The sequence below is a fragment of the Mus musculus genome, chromosome X (genome assembly GCF_000001635.26).
Source record: "Mus musculus strain C57BL/6J chromosome X, GRCm38.p6 C57BL/6J".
NCBI lineage: Eukaryota > Metazoa > Chordata > Mammalia > Rodentia > Muridae > Mus > Mus musculus.
This window is the reverse complement of record NC_000086.7, coordinates 43,379,088-43,399,021: the sequence shown is the minus strand read 5'-3', so window position 1 is coordinate 43,399,021 and position 19,934 is coordinate 43,379,088. Positions and strand designations below refer to the sequence as shown.

General features: G+C 37.9%; 1 protein-coding gene across 7 annotated transcripts in view; it reads left to right on the top strand.

Annotated features, from left to right (window-relative positions):
- The window catches only part of Tenm1 (teneurin transmembrane protein 1), a 901,303-nt gene that overhangs the window by 30,147 nt on the left and 851,222 nt on the right, over positions 1 to 19,934 (top strand). For 2 of the 7 annotated variants that reach the window (XM_011251005.3, XM_011251007.3), the window contains one exon: positions 5,179 to 5,270. The exons of the other annotated variants lie outside the window; for them this stretch is intronic. The gene's annotated coding sequence lies outside the window, so the exon portion shown is untranslated. The remainder of the gene's footprint in view (positions 1 to 5,178; positions 5,271 to 19,934) is intronic. 7 annotated transcript variants of the gene reach the window in all.

The following is a 19,934-nucleotide window of genomic DNA, read 5'->3' as shown; positions in this document are numbered from 1 at the left end:
GCCCATGCTAAATTATACTTCTTGTGGGACAGCATGGCAGGATTCTACTCAGGGTACTACAAATTATATTGATAGGGTGAAATGTGTTTTCATGTCTGTTTGTAAAATGTGGAATATTATTGAATTACTTTAAATGTCATGTTTGAGATGAGCTCAGGCTGGTTTCTTTGGGCTTGACACATTTCAGTCTGTCATCTTGTCCTTAGAGATGCTGAAAATTAAATGGGGATCTTTAAATAATTTACCTTATAAGTTTGCTTATAGCTATGTGTTTTGTCAAGCCAGATGTCAGTACCCTCAGATGCTGCTTGAACATAAATTAAAGTTGGTGCTGCATATCAAAGAACAGCATGCAAAAAAAGAAAGAAACCACTGTAATCTGTGCTAGGAAGGATGTTTTCTTCTTTAAACTGTTAGATAATGTGGAGGAGAAAAAAAGGCTAATCATTCATAAAAGAATATTGCTTAAATATCATGGGAAATCCTGTTCCCTGTATATATAATGACGTAACTCATATGTCTGGAACTGGAAGTCTATAATAGATATCATCTTATTCTAGTTCCACGCCTTTCTATCCTTAGAAGACATTTTTTTCCTATTCTTTTTCAAATGCAATAGACCTAGTGTAGGTTTTATGATTATAGCATCAACACTTCCAGTTTATGGTTAAAAAAAAATGGTCTAGACGATGTTTTAACAGGGCGTTTTATTCTAGTGAGAAATTATGCATCTGAGCTCATCTTCCCTGACATAAATGGAAAACAAACAACAGCCTTCTATGTAATTTAAGCAAGGTTGTGGGAGATGACTTAAAATGATAGAAACAAAGCAGATTCGTTCCCAGCACTGCACACATCCACAGTGGGACAGTCAGCTGCTATGTCTGGGTTTGTTTCTCAAAGAAGGTGAAAAATTTAGGATGAATCATCTCTCAATTTCCTTGCATGCCCAGAGTTCTTTGAGAAGTAGTAGAGTCTTACCAACCTCTATCTGAACTCTTTGTTTTATTAAATTCTGCCTATGTGTTAAGGCCCATAACAGATTTACAATGATCCTAATTCTTCCATGATTTTCTTAATTTTCCTAAAGTATATACATAATCAGGAAGGCATATTTTCCATGTTTATGTCATCTTGCTTATCCAATTTTTATCTAGTTATCTGATGTATTTTTTCATATTAAAATTGTCTCCCCAAATATATTGCACAAGACTTTTTTTTTTTGAGACAAGGTTTCTCTGTGGAGCCCTGGTTGCTGGCTGTCCTGGAACTCACTCTGAAGATCAGGCTGGCCTCGAACTCAGAAATCCGCCTGTCTCTGCCTCCCAAGTGCTGGGACTAAAGGCGTGTGCCACCACCGCCCTGGCTCATGAGACTTTTATATACAGCATTATGCCTAATACCAATTCCTGCATGGAATCTGGGACATTATGAGGTATGACAAAATTTGTCAAGTATTTTAGATGAGATTCTAATCACTTAGCATTAGGAGACCAACTGACTTGGTAGCTAAAAGTATAAAGGCCTGTGTATCCATTTATATGGACTTCTACAAACAAAATTACTCATTCTCTCGTGGCTTATAAAAAAAAAGAAGAGAAAATTTAATTCTTACAGTTCTGGTTGCTAGGAGGTGGTCCATGATGATGGTGCTAACAAATTTGATTCATGTCCTAACTGGCCATCTGCTTCACAGACAACAGCTTCTCACTATTCTTCATATAATGTCAAGGGTGAAAGGTCTCTCTGAGGCCTTAGTTTAAGGGCATTTATTCAATTCAGGAGAGCAAATCCTTATGGTATAGTCAGTTTCCAAAGACCGTTTTCCTGATATCCACCCTGGAGTTTAGGATTTAAGCATATTAAATCAGTGGGCCTAGGAAGGGACAAACACTTAGATTCTATCACTTCCTCTGAAAATCATTGCCCTAGACTCCTACATTGAAAGGATATTATAATTAATTCGATCTTTCATGGCTACAAAGATCTATCTGGATATAGCATTTTTGAGAAATAAGTCCTTCTTTTTTCAGGAAGGTTATTATTTCTGTCATTTTTCTTTTCTGGAATTCTGACATCAAAAATACCTTAGTTATGATTTCTTTTACTATGAAATAATAGTATGACCAAAAGCAACTTCATGAGGAGAGGGTTTAAGTGGCTTATACTTCCATATTGCAGTCCATATTTGAAGAAAGTCAGGACAGGAATTGAAGCAGAGGCCATCACTGAATTCTGCTAACAGGCTTGCTCCCAGAGGCTTGTTCCTGCTTTCTTATACACCCAGGACCACCTTCTCATGGGTGGCAGCATCTTCCATTGCCTGCCCTCTCACAGAGATCATCGATTAAGAAAACACCTCCCAGGCTTGCCTGCAGGCCAAGCTGACAGAGATATCTTCTCAACTGTGATTCACTGTTCTTAGAAAACTCAAGCTGGTGTCAGATTGAAAAACAACAAGAAAAACAGCAAACCAACTGACTAATGAAGTCCACTCAGCTTCAAGAAAGGCCATATTATGACCTACTGTGATAGCCACTCTAGTGAGCATGAGGACAGTTAGTGTGCATAGAGTGTCTTAGTTAGGGTTTTACTACTGTGAACAGACACCATGACCAAGGCAAGTCTTATAAAAAACAAACAAACAAACAAACAAACAAACAACATTTAATTGGGGCTGGCTTACAGGTTCAGAGATTCAGTCCATTATCATCAAGGTAGGAGCATGGCAGTATCCAAGCAGGCAGAGCTGAGAGTTCTAGGTCTTCATCCAAAGGCTGCCTGGTCTTCTACTAGCCATTGGAGAAGGTATAGCCTCAGCTGCAGTTGATGGCCCAAGACTGAAGGGGTCATGCAACGAATTTGAGGCTTGGCACCATGAAGAGAGCCTATGAGAGGCTATTGGTGAAGCCTAGTTGGAGTGGAACACCCCAGTATATTGGAGATGTCAGTACCATGGGATGATTACCAAGAACAGCAGCCTTAGTGGAGTGGATTAATCTGAGCTTAGAGTGCTACAGAGGGCAGAGCTGGAGTAGTGATGCCAGCCCTTAGGAGGAGTCCAAAAGATCAAGTGGAATCCTAGACACTGAAACAAGAAGCTGTAACATTGAAATTGCCTTTGAGACTCAAAGATGTTAAAGATGCCAGAGCCATGGGATACATGTTGAGGAAAGCTGCTAACAGGGAGTGGAGCAAACCCAGGAGAAAGCAGTTTGTTGCAGTCAACAAAGATGAAAAAGTAGTGGAGATCTGAAGACTGCTTTGACATCATCTATGGAGATGCAGAGTTTAGAGTTTGCCCAGCTGGTTTCCTGCCTTGCTTTGGGGATTACAGTTAATTATTTGGATGAATCTCAGAAGAGACCTTGAACTTTGGACTTTTAACATTGCTGAGACTGCTATAGACTATGAGGACTTTGAAAGTTGGACTAAATGCATTTTGCATTATGCTATGTTTAAGTATGGCCCCCATAGACTCATGTTTTTGAATAAGTCTATGAGGGCCAGGGAGTGGAATGTGATGGTTTGTATATTTTCAGACCAGGGAGTGGCACCATCTGGAGGTGTGGCCTGGTTGGAATAGGTGTATCACTGTGGGTGTGGGCTTAAGACCAGCTCCAGCTAACCAGCATCAATTGTCCCAGTAGTTCCTTCCATTCTTAACTCTACAGCCAGAGCCACATGGCTGAATCTGTCGAGTTCTGCTGCTTGCAGGAATTAGAACATGACCCACTTGTACTATTACATTGTCACTGGCTTTCTGTTTTACAAATCCTTCACTACTTAAGCTTGGCTATCCTGGGTCTTGCTCTGTAGATTGGCCTTGAACGCAGAGATCAACATGCCTGACTCCTGGGATTAAAGGTGTGAATCACCATGCCTGGATCTAAATTTAGCTGGGTAGGATCTTGCCCTGAGGTCCCACTCTTTTAATCTGTTATCTTCTAGAATATAGGATTTTGCTCCATTTCACTTCCTGGTACCCCTTTAATACTCGAACCATATATTTTATATTTTCCCTTTCTAAGCTTGCTATGCTTGTTCAAACTTCTCTTCATAAGACTTAACCAGAGAACAAAGTCTCTGCTGAGCTTTTTTGAAACTTTCTTTGTCAGTGCAATTAATCTGAGTCTCTTCACCTTAGCCTCAGGCAGACTTTTCAGGCAAGGGCAAAAAGTAGCCACATTCTTCACCAAAATACCACAAAAACAGTCTTTATGCCACATTCTGAAATTCTTCTCCTTTGAAATCTCTTGGGCCAGGTCAACACAGTTCAAATTACTCCCAGCAACAAAGTTTTCCATATTCCTACTAGGATGACCCATTGAATCCCATTTAAAGCATTCCACTGCTTTCAAATTCCAAAGTCCCAAAATCCACAGTCTTTCAAATAAAAGCATGGTCAGGCCTATCACAGCAATACCCCAGTCCCTGGTACCAACTTCTGTCTTAGTGTTTTACTGCTGTGAACAGACACCATGACCAAGGCAAGTCTTATAAAAACAAACAAACAAACAAACAAAATAAAACCATTTAATTGGGGCTGGTTTACAGGTTCAGAGGTTCAGTCCATTATCATCAAGATAGGAGCATGGCAGTATCCAAGCAGGCATGGCGCAGGCAGAGCTGAGAGTTCTATATCTGCTAGTAGAGGACTGACTTCCAGGCAACTAGGATGAGAGTCTTAAACCCACACCCACAGTGACACACCTATTCCAACCAGGCCAGATGTTGCCACTCCCTGGTCTGAGAATATACAAACCATTACATAGAGTATACTCCATGTGTTTGCAGTGAAGAAGATGGGACATAAAACAAGCACACAAAATAATTTCTATATTATAGTGTAATGAAATCATATTAAAAGTATATATGAGCTGAACTGCAATCAGAGACAAGTGGGCTTCTGGCTTTCTTTTGGTTTATATATTAGAAAGTACATCCAAAATGTTACAATGATTTGAGCTTTAGAAAATGTTAGAACATGGACTTTAGGAGATGGAACAAAGTACATTCAAGGCTGAATGATTCGAATAAGGAAAATCATAAAGACACACAACTGATATGTCTGCCTGACCACCTGGTTTTGTTAGATTAGAGAAACGGTTGGAAAAACATTTTAGAAGATATGCGTCAAATGACAAGACTTTTCCTGACTTATTATTCACCTTTCAGGTTCATTTAATTCCCTCACAGGAATAGATTCTAAAATGAGGAAGACCATGGTTTTGAACAGAAGCGTAGCTCTTCAAAGAATTGTATTTTAGGTAAGCAAATTAAGATGGGCTGTGGATGTATGCGTTTGAGATAAGACCAAAGCTGTTTAAAAAACATCTGAGGGTCAGATATAAACGAGATATCCCAGTTCGTTTAAAAGCAAAGCCAAAGCCTGACTGTGAACCAAATTAAGAAAGAGGAAAATAACTCTGATTTATGCCAGCCATGTGTTGGCCACTATAGCCAGTTTGTTAGTCAGTTCTTTGTAATTGGATTTCTGAATTATTTGTTCTTCCTACATTATTGCCATCTTTAGGAGGAATGTGGTCATTTTTCAGCTTCCTGCATTGATAAGTAGGTATACAACTCCCACTGTTTTTCATGTGTGTCTAATTTTTGCCACTCTGCTGAAAAATATGTGACAAATCAGAAGTCGGTATATTGCATTTTACATCCTTAGTAGGAAACAGTTTCAGCAGGAGGTACAGTATAATACAGAATACTCAAGTAGAAGCAATTCATTTAAGCCTGCAAGCATTCCTGTGGTACAGTGGTCCAAGCACTAGCCACAGATAGAGGGGCAAAAGATGCAGCTTTTCCCTCACGTACTTACTCTTAAGGATGACCGGAACACATACATGTTGTATTCATTTTCTCTGGCTAAAGAAGGAACTCATGATCTAAACGACTGATAATGAAACCAATTTATTATTTCACAAATTTTGCAAGTCAAATGTATGGACGTGACTTAAACTGTTTTTCTTCTCAGAGTCTCACAAGGCTGTAGTGCAATGTTGGCCCGGCTTATTTTCTTTTGAAGGTTGAGTAGGGAACAATCTACATCCAGTTCTTGCAGAACAAATTTCTTCATAAATGCAAGTACATAGCAGTGTATTTCTTCTGATCAAGGAATAGAAAGGATCTGCAGTGATTCTCCTATCTAACATCAGTGATGACCTAGACACCCTTTGAAAGGACTTTTTGGATTATACTAGGCTTAACCCAGTATAAATGATCTTTTGATGAAGCCAAAGTCTACTAATTGGGGACTTAATTACTCCTGAAATATTACTTTGCCTTTGCCATATTCTGTTTTCTACAAATATTTCACAACATCAACACATATTCAAACAAAGGACATTAATACAAGGGCATGACTTACTATCATTCTTTTGCTGTCACATCCCATACAACGTACAAACCATGAAAATAAAAATCCCCCTGTATGACTGGATTTTTAATCACAGTGGAAATTATGTGTAATAACTGAGGAAACACAAAGCAAAAGTATATGTGGGGATGACTTACTTATTCAGGAAATGCTTAAAACAAATCTATCCATGTATCCTTTGATCCGATGCTAACCTCTATGGCTGAAGCAAGTGCCACATACCAAGTGGCTTAGATACATCTTTACAGCATTCCAAGATTTCAGAACTCTAAAATATGTTCCTGTCTAGAAAAAAAAAAGCAAAGAAAAAGAAAAAAGTAAAGAAATTCTACAAAATTAGATGACAACAAACATATTTCTTTATAGCTACAGATTCCACATATTTAGTTGTGTAAGTAAAGCTTGCTTTTATGTGACAGACGTTTCCATCAGAGATGCAATGGACTTGTTTATTCACTTGAGAAAGGGAACCCTAACTAGACCAAAGCAACAGCTGTGCAGATGTACATTCGGGATCACTGAGGGATTTTGTTTGTTTGGTTGGTTGGTTGGATTTGGTGTTTTGTTTTGTTTTGTTTTGTTTTGTTTTGTTTTGTTTTGTTTTGTTTCAGTGGGTTGGTTTGTTTGTTTTGCTCATTGGACTTATTAACTTGTGGCTGAGGGGTTACATACAAGGAGATGTTCCTTATAACTAAAATTGGTTGCATCACCAAAAAAGCCTACCATTACACTGATGTGGACTTCTGTAAACCTGAAACCCTGGAGTTTTTCCCTGGAGCATTCAGGCATCTTGCTATCTGGATATCTCTTTCTCTGCAGTTTGGCTGCTCAGAATCTGTGACCCTACGCTTCTGTTTCCTCTTTTTTATAATGTGGAGTGGGAGCCTTCAAGAATGTTCCAGTTGTATTCTCCAGGATGTGTAACCTTTGTTTACCTCCTGAGGTCGAAGAGCCTCCTCTTTCCTTCCTAGAGCTAATGTTTCAATTTGGAGGAAATGTTGCAATTCAGGGGAAATGTTACAATTCAGATAAAATGTCTTAGAAGGACATACAAAAACCACACCAACAGAAGTAATGAAAGTGTACTTGAATGGGTAGAATAAGCTTAACATATGTCCCTTGACACCAAATTGTGATTGATTTATTGGCTTCTCTATTTACTTTGTGTGGAACACAGAAAATTACAATGTTCAAACCTTGGATTTGGAAATCTTGCTCTCTGGTGTATTCAGGTAATGAGCATGAATGGGGAGCAAAGCGACTTCTCAGTACATTCCTTGTAGTCACAGATTGCTGAAATTTGGTTTGAACTTTTTTCTTCTATTATGGTGCTATTGAATCAGAGAACCAAGCCAATCACACCTACAGAGCAACATTTAGCACTCCCATTTTACAAAATTGCTTATATAGATCTGGATAAGTAGAATGGTGAACAACATGACCTTAAATATAGGTCCTATACTCCAAACGCAGACTTTCTTTCAGTGTGTTTATGAGTTAATGAGGAAGTGTGACAGAAGAGCAATCGATACAGAAAACAATAGCATCCAACCTCTTTAGTTCTTCATTATAATAAAAGGTCCTGTGTTTGGTGCGCTCCCTTTGCATTGTTCATTTTAAGCTCCAAATAGTGGATGATTGTAGACTCAAAGTATTTATACTGCAAAGATTAAAAAAATACATGATATTGTTTCTAAAAGGTATTGTTAAATTCCAATAGAAAGACAACTTAAGTAGGTTCTCTTTGCCCCATTAGTGAATTGATCCCCTTACTCAGAGTGGAATTTTGCAAGCATCCTTTTCCTACAGTAATTGTAATGATGTGAGCATTTGACCTCTGGGAATGAAAAAGCAATCGCAAAATCATTTCATATAGGTTATTGCACAACAGACAGGATATTACATTTCTAGGCAATGTTGACCATTTGTTCAAAGCTACTTTGGAATGTTCTCTGTCTATTCAATTTCACCAGAGATTTCTGTTATTTTTTTTTTTTTTTCTACTCAGGCTACTTTGGGCTAAAGGTTAGGATAGGTTTTTTTTTGTTTGTTTGTTTTTGTTGTTTTGTTTTAGATTTTGTCTTTGTTTTTATTCTTAATGACTGTTTAGTCACCCCAAGTTGCTCTATTTTTTTTTTAATAAAATGTGTTGGGCATCAGTTCCAAAAAGGAACAGATATTGCCACTCCAAGTTGTTTGCAAATCTCCCCTGAAGTGAAAACAGTGGTGTTACTTCAGTCTGCAAAGCTTTATCCCTCAGCTGATAGTTATGGTGATGTCATTATGTCAATATGAAGAAGATGAAAGTTGTGATCCTATAGTTTACATTATCAGCTAACATGCAATTTGATCTACTTTTAATTATAGGCAAGTCATTTCAGAGACATATTAAATATATACCAACCTTTCTATCTAAGCATCCTGTTACCTGGTAAACAGCAAAATCATATTGTCATAAAATTATATATTTTGTAATCTCTGTATTTAATGTGCTGGAGCATATGTATCATAAGCTTCTTAATTTACACCATCAGTACATCAAACATATTCCAGGGCCTTGATTGTTGGTTTCTAACTTTATTACAGTTATTAGTAGTATAATGTTGAGAAATTCATATATTATCTCTAGGCCTCAGTATTTCAGTTTATTTTTCAAAGGTTTCCTGACAAAACAAAAACTAAGATCTTCATATAATCATACACACACACACACACACACACACACACACACACACACACACACGAGCTTCAGTGATCACAATTGATAGCATGAAGAAATGTTAGCAACTTGGATTAGCCTGATGATTAAACTTATTATATGGTAAAAACTTGTAGATACTTCTGGAACTGGGGAGATGACTTAGTGGGTAAAGCACCTGTTGTGCAAGCACTAATATTTGAACACAGACTCCATTGCTGCTTGTGTCTAGCTCCAGCCTTTGAGAGGAATGAGGAGATGGAGATAAGAGGAATTCCTGAAGCTCATTGGTCAACCTATTCCAAATGCATGAACTTCAGTGTCAGTGAGACTGTCTTTGAAAACAAAAAGTGGAGAGGAATTCAAGAAAGACATCTGACTTTAATCTCAGTTCTTCACACATGCATGCATATAACCACTTATCTATACCCATGTGCACCCATGCACATGTTATATACATGCCTCACATAATCAAATCTCTGATAACTCCCTAGTATAAATATGGGAATTTAAGTATTTTATATAAACTTAAATGTTCTGTAAGAAGGTCACAATGCCTTATAATTGAAATGCATACTTAAAAATAGACTAGGGTTTCAAAATTCCAAATGTATTTTATATAAAGTACTGTGTGTAATTATAGTTTACTCTTTAACAAGAAACTTACAGAATAAAGAACAGATATTAATGTGTTGTGTTGGAAATGCTATTATATATCTCTGTGTATTTTCAAGACATATTATATTACATATCTGAAACTCAAGTGCCATTGACACTAAATCATTTGAGTTATTACTTATACAAGTTACTTTTTCTCCAATGGCAGAAACTTTGGCTTTTAAAAGCGCTTGGAAAGTAGGTCAGGACAACATCCTTTAGGCACTTGGAATTTAGGTATCTAAATTTTTTCCATGAATTTTTCCATGCTACATAGTAAAATAAATTTCGATTTCCTATGTAGATGGCATCTTGTAAGTAAAAGAGTATTTTAGATATACATTTACATTTCTCAGTAGTCTCATATAATGATTTCTTTATGAATCATGGATATAGTGACTATTGCAAGAGCCAGAGAATGTTTAAAAACTCCAACTTCCTCTATATTTCTGCTTTATATACAAAATCAATTCTTTTTTCTACTGTCCTTTTCCAACTTCTCTTGCTGTGTCTTTCCATCCTCATAATGGTAATAAGAACTGGTATAATTTCATTAAGTAGAGATTATGCAAATTAATGTAGAGTTCTTCTTGTGATGACCTAGATAGAATGAGTGAAAATTGTTTTGTCACTGTAAACTAATGTGTTGGGATAGACACTCAGTGTCATTTGTGACAGCTTTACCAACTCTTGCCCTGTAGTATGGAGTTTGTTTTCTAGTCATAATCATGATTTTCTTTTATGACTAGCATTTGGTAAGAAGCTGAAGGGAAGTAATATTTGATTGTTAGGAGTAAGGAACTTCCTTTCTAGAAACTTTCTGTACTCAGGACCAAAGAAGATTAACTCCACTTTCGTGTGTTTATAGCAGTTCCTACATTTAATGGTGGAGATATAGTCCAACTTAATGAGTCAGTACAGAAATATGTGGCTAGGGAACTGTGGGTTGGGGTGGGGCGAGTCGGCCCAGAGCAAAAGTCAGGGAGGAGTAGGATCATTACCACCCTGCTCCACGCCTACCTGACCCAGTAGCCCTGCACCCCCACCTTTGCCCACTGGAAGTGGTAGCAATGTTAAACTTTCTCTCTCCCTTTATAAGTTCATAATGCTGCACCTAGAATTCCTTCGTATGATAATGAGGCATCCTCAATACCCTGGCCTGGCCAATGATGTACCCTCATCCCCAAATCCACTCGCCACCCCCAAAGGTTTAAGTAGCCTTCGTGCCCCAACACTCCCATTAAATAACCTATTTCATTAAATCTCCCTCCCAGAATCTCTTGTCCCCGTGCTCACTACTGCCCTTCTCACAATCCACTGGTTGTGATTGCTGCTGATCATGGCACAATGGGCTGGGAAGATATGTCAAAGAAAGAAAAGAAAAGAGGATGTGTGTTTCACTAATATTTACACAATGAAATATTATTTTGGAGGTCATTAGTATACCGAAGACACATTCGCTGAGAAGTATCAGTCTTTGGTTATAGACTTGCTATTCATTCAGGTACAAAATGATCTCTTTAAAATGTTAACCTCCTTTACTTTAAACTGCAAGTTTCTACAAATCCAGAAAAGAGAAACTAAGTGTAGCTTATAGAGATAATGGGTCTTAAGAAAGCTCTGAAATGTAAAGACTCATAAATGAAAGCACAATACTGAATAGACAAGAAGCAACTGAGTGGAGTATTTTTGGGTACGTTGAAACAGCATTAAAGGAGATAGTGGGGCTGGGCAGATGGCTCAATAATTATTAGCACTTACTATTCTCACAGAAAATCCAGGTTTAGCTCCACGCACCCACACGGTGGCTCGCAATTGTCCATTACTCCAGTGCCAGCAGATCTGACATGATCTTTTGACTTCTATAAGTGCTAAACATGCACTTAGTGTTCAGAACATGTACATAGGAAAAACACTCATATATCTAAATAAAAATAAATGAATTTTTAAAAAAATTACTCTAATAAAGGAGATATTGAGAGTGGTTGGGAAAGGATGAAGTTTTATCATTTAGAAGGATATTGCCATAAGGCTTGCCTATGAGACATTTACACAAATGGCAAATTTAGGCGTTGTGTACACACATGGCTGAAATTAAGGAACTACTACTTTTGGAACAAACTGACTTAGAACTGTTCTGTGAACAATCATTTTGGTTGAATTTACCTCTTTCTCTCAAAATCAACTCATTATTAGAGAAGAACAGATAAAATAAGCTCATTCCATTGTTGATAGATAAACCAGTTAGTAAATTACCTTGAAAATTTGGCTCTTCAACTATAAGTTTCAGTGTGGTATTGATAGGTTAAGAGTCATATAAATATTGGCTGGTGGTAGTAAAATATTTAGACTTAATAGGTATTTTCAAACAGACATGCCAAAATAAATGCTTATGCAAGAATGTCACAAAATAATATCATTTGTTTTATTACATTATTTTCAGTGGTTCAGAATTTGCTAACTTATAAATAAAAAAATTAGAGAATAAACAATATTGGGAAGAAAGTGACAAAAGGCACATTTTATATGTCACATTTAAATGCTGGGTATTGAGAAACAAAGCTCTTATTTGGAGAATGGTATTTCTGAACAGATAGCTTGCATTTGTCAAAAAAAAAAAAACCAGAAAGGTTAATATCAGACATAACATTAAGCAGACCTGAATGTCATTTCAAACTTACATTTCTCGAAAGATTAAAGACAGTTTTATCCTTAACAACACTCCAGGGATACAGATATTTTTGCTTCTTCAAGCCAACTTTACAAAAAGTTATGCTGATTCCTTTTGATAATTAGTTCCTAATACTTTCTAAATAGCAGTTACAGCAATGTAAATGATGTTGTGAAGACTACCTGGTTGTGACAGCCTTTAGCAAAGATAGCTCACGAGCAAATGACACTGATGACAGTGTGCAGAGGACAATGTGAGACAAGAAATTCCCTTTGGGAAAAGAACCACTTTTTGGTGGCAATTCTTGCCCAACAGCCATATACAGCTGCTATTGATTTTTCTTCAGCTTCCAGTTTATAGCTGTAACAGTAACAACATCCAGAGAGACTGGAGGCAGGAGTGCCATTTACCAGTCCACTAGCACAGACCTAGGAAACATGGAGAGTAACTTGAATTAAAGCAATAGCCATAGGGATTGTAAAACATGGACACATGGTATGGACAATATGATGGTTCAAATTTTCAAGTGATGGTGACTTTGGAATGGTGGAATATAACAATTAAAGGTGGGAAACTCAAGCTGACTCTAAGGAAGTTTCAGTCATGGGGATCGAACGTGCTGGTGCTGATGAATGAAAGTGAGCTTACATGTGCTAGGGTAGCTGTTTAACTGAGTAAGTCCATCCTTTCTGCATATATTGCCTCTAATATGGCCATAATTATAACTTCTGAGGTGTTTGCATTTAGTGTGTGTGTGTGTGTGTGTGTGTGTGTGTGTGTGTCAGGGGAGGGAGGGCAGGGAAATGGTTATAATATATGAGAATCATAGGTATCTTCAAAACTTAGGCTTTATTTCAGGTGATAGCAACTAACGAAACTGCCCATACAAGAAATAAAGAGACCCTTAGTAAGTAAGTAAGTAAGTAAGTAAGTAAGTAAATAAGTAACTCCAAGAAAAGTATTTAAGGTACTATTACAGGGAACATAGCCAATGAAAGAGTTACAGCAAAGATAAGCAGACTGATATAGATCACGAATATAAGTCATTCGTTTAAGTCCTTATGCAACACAAAGACCTGATTTCAATACCCTGAACCCACATAAAAAGCCAAACATGATGGTGATCTCCTGCAGTCCCTGCACCAGGGAAAATGAAATAGGTAAATCATTATGGCTTATTAGCCTGCCATCCTATTTCCTTGGTGAATTATAAACCAGATATCAAAAACCAGAGGAATGACACACTCAGTTATCTGCTGCTTTACACATGCATGTGCTTGTATTCGTGCACATGCATACACACACACACACACACACACACACACTTGCATGCATATACCTGTGTACACATGCAGTTGAACACACACAAATATCCACTTAGTACACGCGTGATAGAAGAAAACCATGATGATATAATGCTTTGGAATCTAAAAGAAGAGAGAATCAAGGTGAGTTATGATTTAGCATCATCCATCTGATGATGCACAAATATTGAACAGGAGATTGGAAAAAAAGGAACTTAGATTTGACACCTTGGGGAACAGTTTTGCAAAAACAGTGCATATGAGATAACAATGAGTTACTGAGGAAGAAGACCTAGGAAATATATTCTGGGGCACATACTGTTAATGGTAGGAGCCACCATGATAAAGCAAAAAATACACGTAAAAATTGACATATGTTTACGTATTTTAATTCTAACTGTGCACAGATGCTTCATTTGGTGGCATCTCCAGTTGATGCTGTTTACCCACCATGATTTAAGTGCAGCACTCAAATTCTGTCAACAAGCATTAGATGTTTAATAGCTTAGAAAGCAAAGAAACACTCCTGTATTAATGCCCTGCATTATCACAATAGCCAAATTGGACTCCACCTATATCTCTGTCAATGCATGAGTGAATTAAGAAAATAAAATATATACATCCAATATGATAGTATTCAGTCTTGAAAGGGAAGAAATATTGTCTTTTGTGACAACATGGGTAGATTTTAAGAGTATTATGCTAAAGAAAATCAATAAAACATAGAGAGACAAAAGAAACTGTATATTCTAATTCACAGGAGGAATGTAAAATGATCGAAGTTCTGAAGTTGGAGAAAAGAATATTGTATATATGAGAGGGGATGAAATGAATGAAGCCATTATAATCAAACATATTAGATTAGTTTCCAGATCAATTGAATAGGATCAGGATTATTGCTAGTAAAAATTGTGCACATTTCAATAATGCTGTCATCAAATCCACTCTCTCAGAGGAAAAGAGAAGGGGGTATGGGGACAGGGACTCTGGGAGGAGGAACCAGGATATGGAGCAGGATTTTTGATGTAAAAAAAAAAAAACTGCATAGAAAGCACATGAAGGAAGCAAGGTACATCTTATTCAAAATAAATGTTAGTACTTTAAACATGCTGAATACATAAGATGGTGAATATGTTGGCTAGTTCAATCAGTCTAGATTGCATTAAAATATTAATACAGATTTTTCCCACAAAACTAGGACATTCGCATGCACACACACAATTATAATGTGTAATTGTATAATCAAAATGGAAGCAACAGAGATGAAGTCAAGTAAGTTATCCTTACTGAGTCCTTTTTTTTTGGGGGGGGGGCTTTCTTTGAGTCTCACAGCACCAGGAAGTACTAGGCAATCAGATCCTATCAGTGTTGAATTGGATAAAATCCCCCAGAGATTCTATATTTTAACACACTGATTGCCTCGGGAGAAAACAGTGAAATAAAAGGTTTCTTGCTGGCCAAGGCCAGCCATGCGGCCATGTCAGAGGGAAAGAAATGGACATTCAACTTCCTTAGTATCATCAAATTCTAACCCATGGCTAGTAGTAAAATACCCCCCCCCCCCGCCCCCCGTTTCTTCATTATCTACGTTCAGAGAAAGCTTTAAAGAAAGTATGAGTTTCTTCTATGTCAGGAAATGGCCTTAACACCGTTCTTAAACACACACACACACACACACACACACACACACACACACACACACACACACAAGCACATAACCTTAAAGTATATTCTGAAATCAATAATTTTATGCCTTGGAATGAGGATGTAAATTTAGCCTGTTTTCATTAAAATTTTGTAATTCCACTGACAAAAAAATTGCTGACATTATTTTCTCTAATTGGTTTATCATTTCGATTTAAGCACATGCATTCTGTCTATTTAACTAGACGATTATGATTATAAGTACTTGTAAACTTACATTTATAGTGCTTAAATGCTAATGATATTTGTCTTTTGTCTGTATTATATTAAAATTTCTTTAATCTCAACTTCTGTAAGAAAATACACTTTCTGGGAGACTTGCTAAACAATGACAAAGAGGTAAGAGACAGAGATGAGGAAACCACATGCTTCATTCCCTGAAGTTTAAATACTGTAGAAATAATTATTTTCCAATAGTTTGATGGTAAAGTTTATTGTTACATAGGATTGATGAGCACAACATATGACTTAAAAGGGACTTTTTAACCTTTAAATGAATATTTAGTCATTTCAAGTCATTTTGGACTAAGATCTAATATAATAAATTGCATTTTATTACCTTGAATATGATTGACTACAAGTTGGAAAAAACAACACTGAAACAATAAAAACATTTATTATCTTACATGCTATCATATTGGCACATTCTAAGGCGGTGTTAATCATTTTTATGCCTCAAGTCATTTATTTCCTGTTATTCCAGCCAAAGTGTTCAGAATATGTTGTCACTCATATTATCTACATTGATAGAAATGCTTCTGGCATGACATGTTCATAAAACAATGTAAAAAGATGCATAAAGCATGTTTTTTCTGACTCTTCAATACTAAGGTATATATCTATATTTATAAATTCCTTTATTTAAAGAAACCTTTTCACATTTCACTGGCTAAAGATTAGGTCAAATGAATCTTCCTTAGCCAATCTCTGGGCAGATAATAATAATAATAATAATAATAATAATAATAAAAACGGTAGTAGTAATAGAAAAGAAAAGAAAAGAAAAGAAAAGAAAAGAAAAGAAAAGAAAAGAAAAGAAAAGAAAAGAAAATGTAGATTCTATATTCCTTTACACTTCTGGTGTATTAATACTAGCACTTCCATTGGAAACAGTGCTGTGACTGAGCATAGAATCTTTTCATACAATTTCATTGTGATACAATTGCACATAATAAAATTTGACTTTTGTAATTTAGTAATTTACTAGCACTGGTCTACTTATAACTTTGTGTATCCATTACCACAACAATTTTAAATTATTTCATGGTTGCCACAATAGTCTACACCTGTTAGACAATCACATCCCACACCTGATTCTCACTGCCACTGACAAATACTAATATACATTTTGTTTGTGTGTAGTTTTCTTTGTTGGATACTTTATATGAAGGTGACCGTATAATATTTGGCTTTGATGACAGGTTTCTTCACCTCAGCAGAAACAGGTTTTATTTATTTATTTATTTATTTATTTATTCTTACCCGCGTTCACGACCGGCCAGGAAGAACGCAGCAAACCGGAATCTTCTGCGGCAAAGCTTTATTGCTTACATTTTCAGGAGCCAGAGAGCAAGAGAGCAAGAGAGCAAGAGAGAGAAAAGGAACAAGAACAAGAAAGCAAGAGCAAGAGAGAGAAAAAGCAAGAACAAGAGAGAGAGAACAAGAGCAAGAAGAAGAACAAGAAAGCAAGAGAGAGAAAAAGCAAGAACAAGAGAGAGAAAAAGAACAAGAAAGCAAGAGAGAGAAAACAAGAACAAGAAAGCAAGAGAGGAGAGAGAAAAAGCAAGAACAAGAGAGAGAGCAAGAATGGCAAAACCCCGTCCCTTTTAAGGAGAATTATCCTCCGCCTAGGACGTATTACTCCCTGATTGGCTGCAGCCCATTGGCCCAGTTGTCATCATGAGAAAGGCAGAACACATGGCGGGAAAACTGCCCCTGCACGTGTGCAGATTATGTTTACCACTTAGATCACAGCTGTCAGCGCCATCTTATAATGGCAAATGTGAGGGCGGCTCCCAACATCTCCCCCTTTTCTTTTAATAAGAGCAATAGGCCACCCATATTAATGAGAGTGGAGATAGAGGTCAAATCCCCAGTGTGCAGGTAAAGGAGCCATGTACAGGATTAGCTCTTAGGCTCACAGGCTTTTACCCAGAGCAACCCTGACCTGCTCCCGTGTCGTTTTTCCTGGGGAGAAGGACACTTGGACACTCAACCTTCTTGAAAAATGACATGTCTCCCTAGAATAGGCTCATATATGCCGCAGAGCCCTTCTACTGCAGTGCTTAGCCGTGCAACTCTCTCGGGCTGCTGAAGCACACTCACTCTATCCCGTGCAATGAGACTAGCCTCGTGGGGTGCAAGAGCTGAATGGCCAGCGACCTATTGCTTAAGCATAGATAACCATATATCAGGGGAAGCACCATGTTCTAGAGCTGCAAGTGCCTGGGCAATAACCACCTTGTCTCTCCTAGTTTGGGCCTTAAGCTTACAGACCAACCAAAGAAGCAACACTAATCCACAGCAAAGTGTATCTCCAAATAATCCCACCCATACCCATTCTTTAAAGAAGGAAAATGCTGAGGAGATCCAATTGGGTAATCCTTTGATCAGGGACAGGTCCAAGCGCGTGGAGTTGACCTGAATGATGGCAATTCTCAATTCCCGAAGGGTCTGTTCAAATTCAGCCGTCCAATTCTGTAACATATACTGAGAAAGACTTTTTGACAAATTAGCTGCCCTAGTAAATTTCTCATACTGAATGGAAGTAACGCACAATCCCGGAAACTTTTATTCACATTCCAGCTGAGTTATTTGCCATAATACATCTAGTTGTTTCTGGACAAGATATATGCGTTGATTAATTTCTGCCCATGGAGCATTTTTGGGATTGGAGGATGGCGGCCGCTAAGCCTGCATTGGTGAGAGGTCCCCCAAGCTCCCGACAAACCCTGAGCCAGTCTTGTAAACCTTTGTTCTTTCTTGGGGCTATGGCCGCTCTGCATTCCTGCGTGGCTTGCTCATAAATAAGCTATTCTACCAGAGGTGCGGCTTGCTCCAAATCTGCAAAAATACGCTCTGCTGCCTCTGTCATTCTGGCCACAAAATCTGAGAAGGACTCCTGAGGTCCCTGGACGATCTTTGTTAGTTGTCCAGTGGCTTCACCTGCTCGGGAGAGCGCCTTCCAGGCCCTAATAGCCTTTTCATCTGATTCAGAACTATTAAGAACTGGCTCCTTGAGCTCATCTAGTGATGAGTATAGGCTTTTTCTCCTAGAAACCTCCGCTGATTGATCTTTTTTCTTTTCTTTTTTCTTTTCCTTCCTTCCAATCTCTCCCCAGGTATTCTTACCTGACCTAAACTTTTCCTCAGGTTCAAGACCCGTGGAAAGGCCTGTATACTTATTTTGTGTACCATATTTCCTCTTTGCTCCAACTCTCTTTCCCTGCTTTACTTCTGATAGATTGCCCTGAATTTCATCCAGAATTTTCAGCCCTGCCTTAACCACTTGATAACATGTGAAAAGGAACAAAAAGGCTCCTAACACTAGAGAAAGTTCAAGGCCAAACATACCTTGTAAAGCTATTTCCCACTTTACTTCTGATAGACTGTCTTGAATTTCGTTAGAAAGTTCAAGACCAGACTTACCTTGTAAAGCTATTTCCCACTTTACTTCTGATAGACTGTCTTGAATTTCGTTAGAAAGTTCAAGACCAGACTTACCTTGTAAAGCTATACTTACGGGTACCCTGTTCCCCAGCTGAAGAGTTCTGAATTCACGCAGTTGAATCCTTCTCAACAGTCTGTTTTACGGGAACACTTTATTACCACCATTCCCCAGCTGAAGAGTTCTGAATTCACGCAGTTGAATCCTTCTCAACAGTCTGTGTTGTGGGAACACTTTATTACCACCGTTCCCCAGCTGAAGAGTTCTGAATCCAGGCTGGATCCTTCTCAACAGTCTGTTTTACGGGAACCTTTATGACCGTGACCCGCAGTTCTGGTTCCGGAATGAGGGATCTTCCTTGCGCCAGTGATGGTTAACTCCCGTCCCGAGTTTTCTTGTCCCAGGATTTCTCGTCCCGGGTTTTCTCGTCCCAGGTCTTCTCGTCCCGGGTCTCAGCACCAACTCTTACCCGCGTTCACGACCGGCCAGGAAGAACGCAGCAAACCGGAATCTTCTGCGGCAAAGCTTTATTGCTTACATTTTCAGGAGCCAGAGAGCAAGAGAGCAAGAGAGCAAGAGAGAGAAAAGGAACAAGAACAAGAAAGCAAGAGCAAGAGAGAGAAAAAGCAAGAACAAGAGAGAGAGAACAAGAGCAAGAAGAAGAACAAGAAAGCAAGAGAGAGAAAAAGCAAGAACAAGAGAGAGAAAAAGAACAAGAAAGCAAGAGAGAGAAAACAAGAACAAGAAAGCAAGAGAGGAGAGAGAAAAAGCAAGAACAAGAGAGAGAGCAAGAATGGCAAAACCCCGTCCCTTTTAAGGAGAATTATCCTCCGCCTAGGACG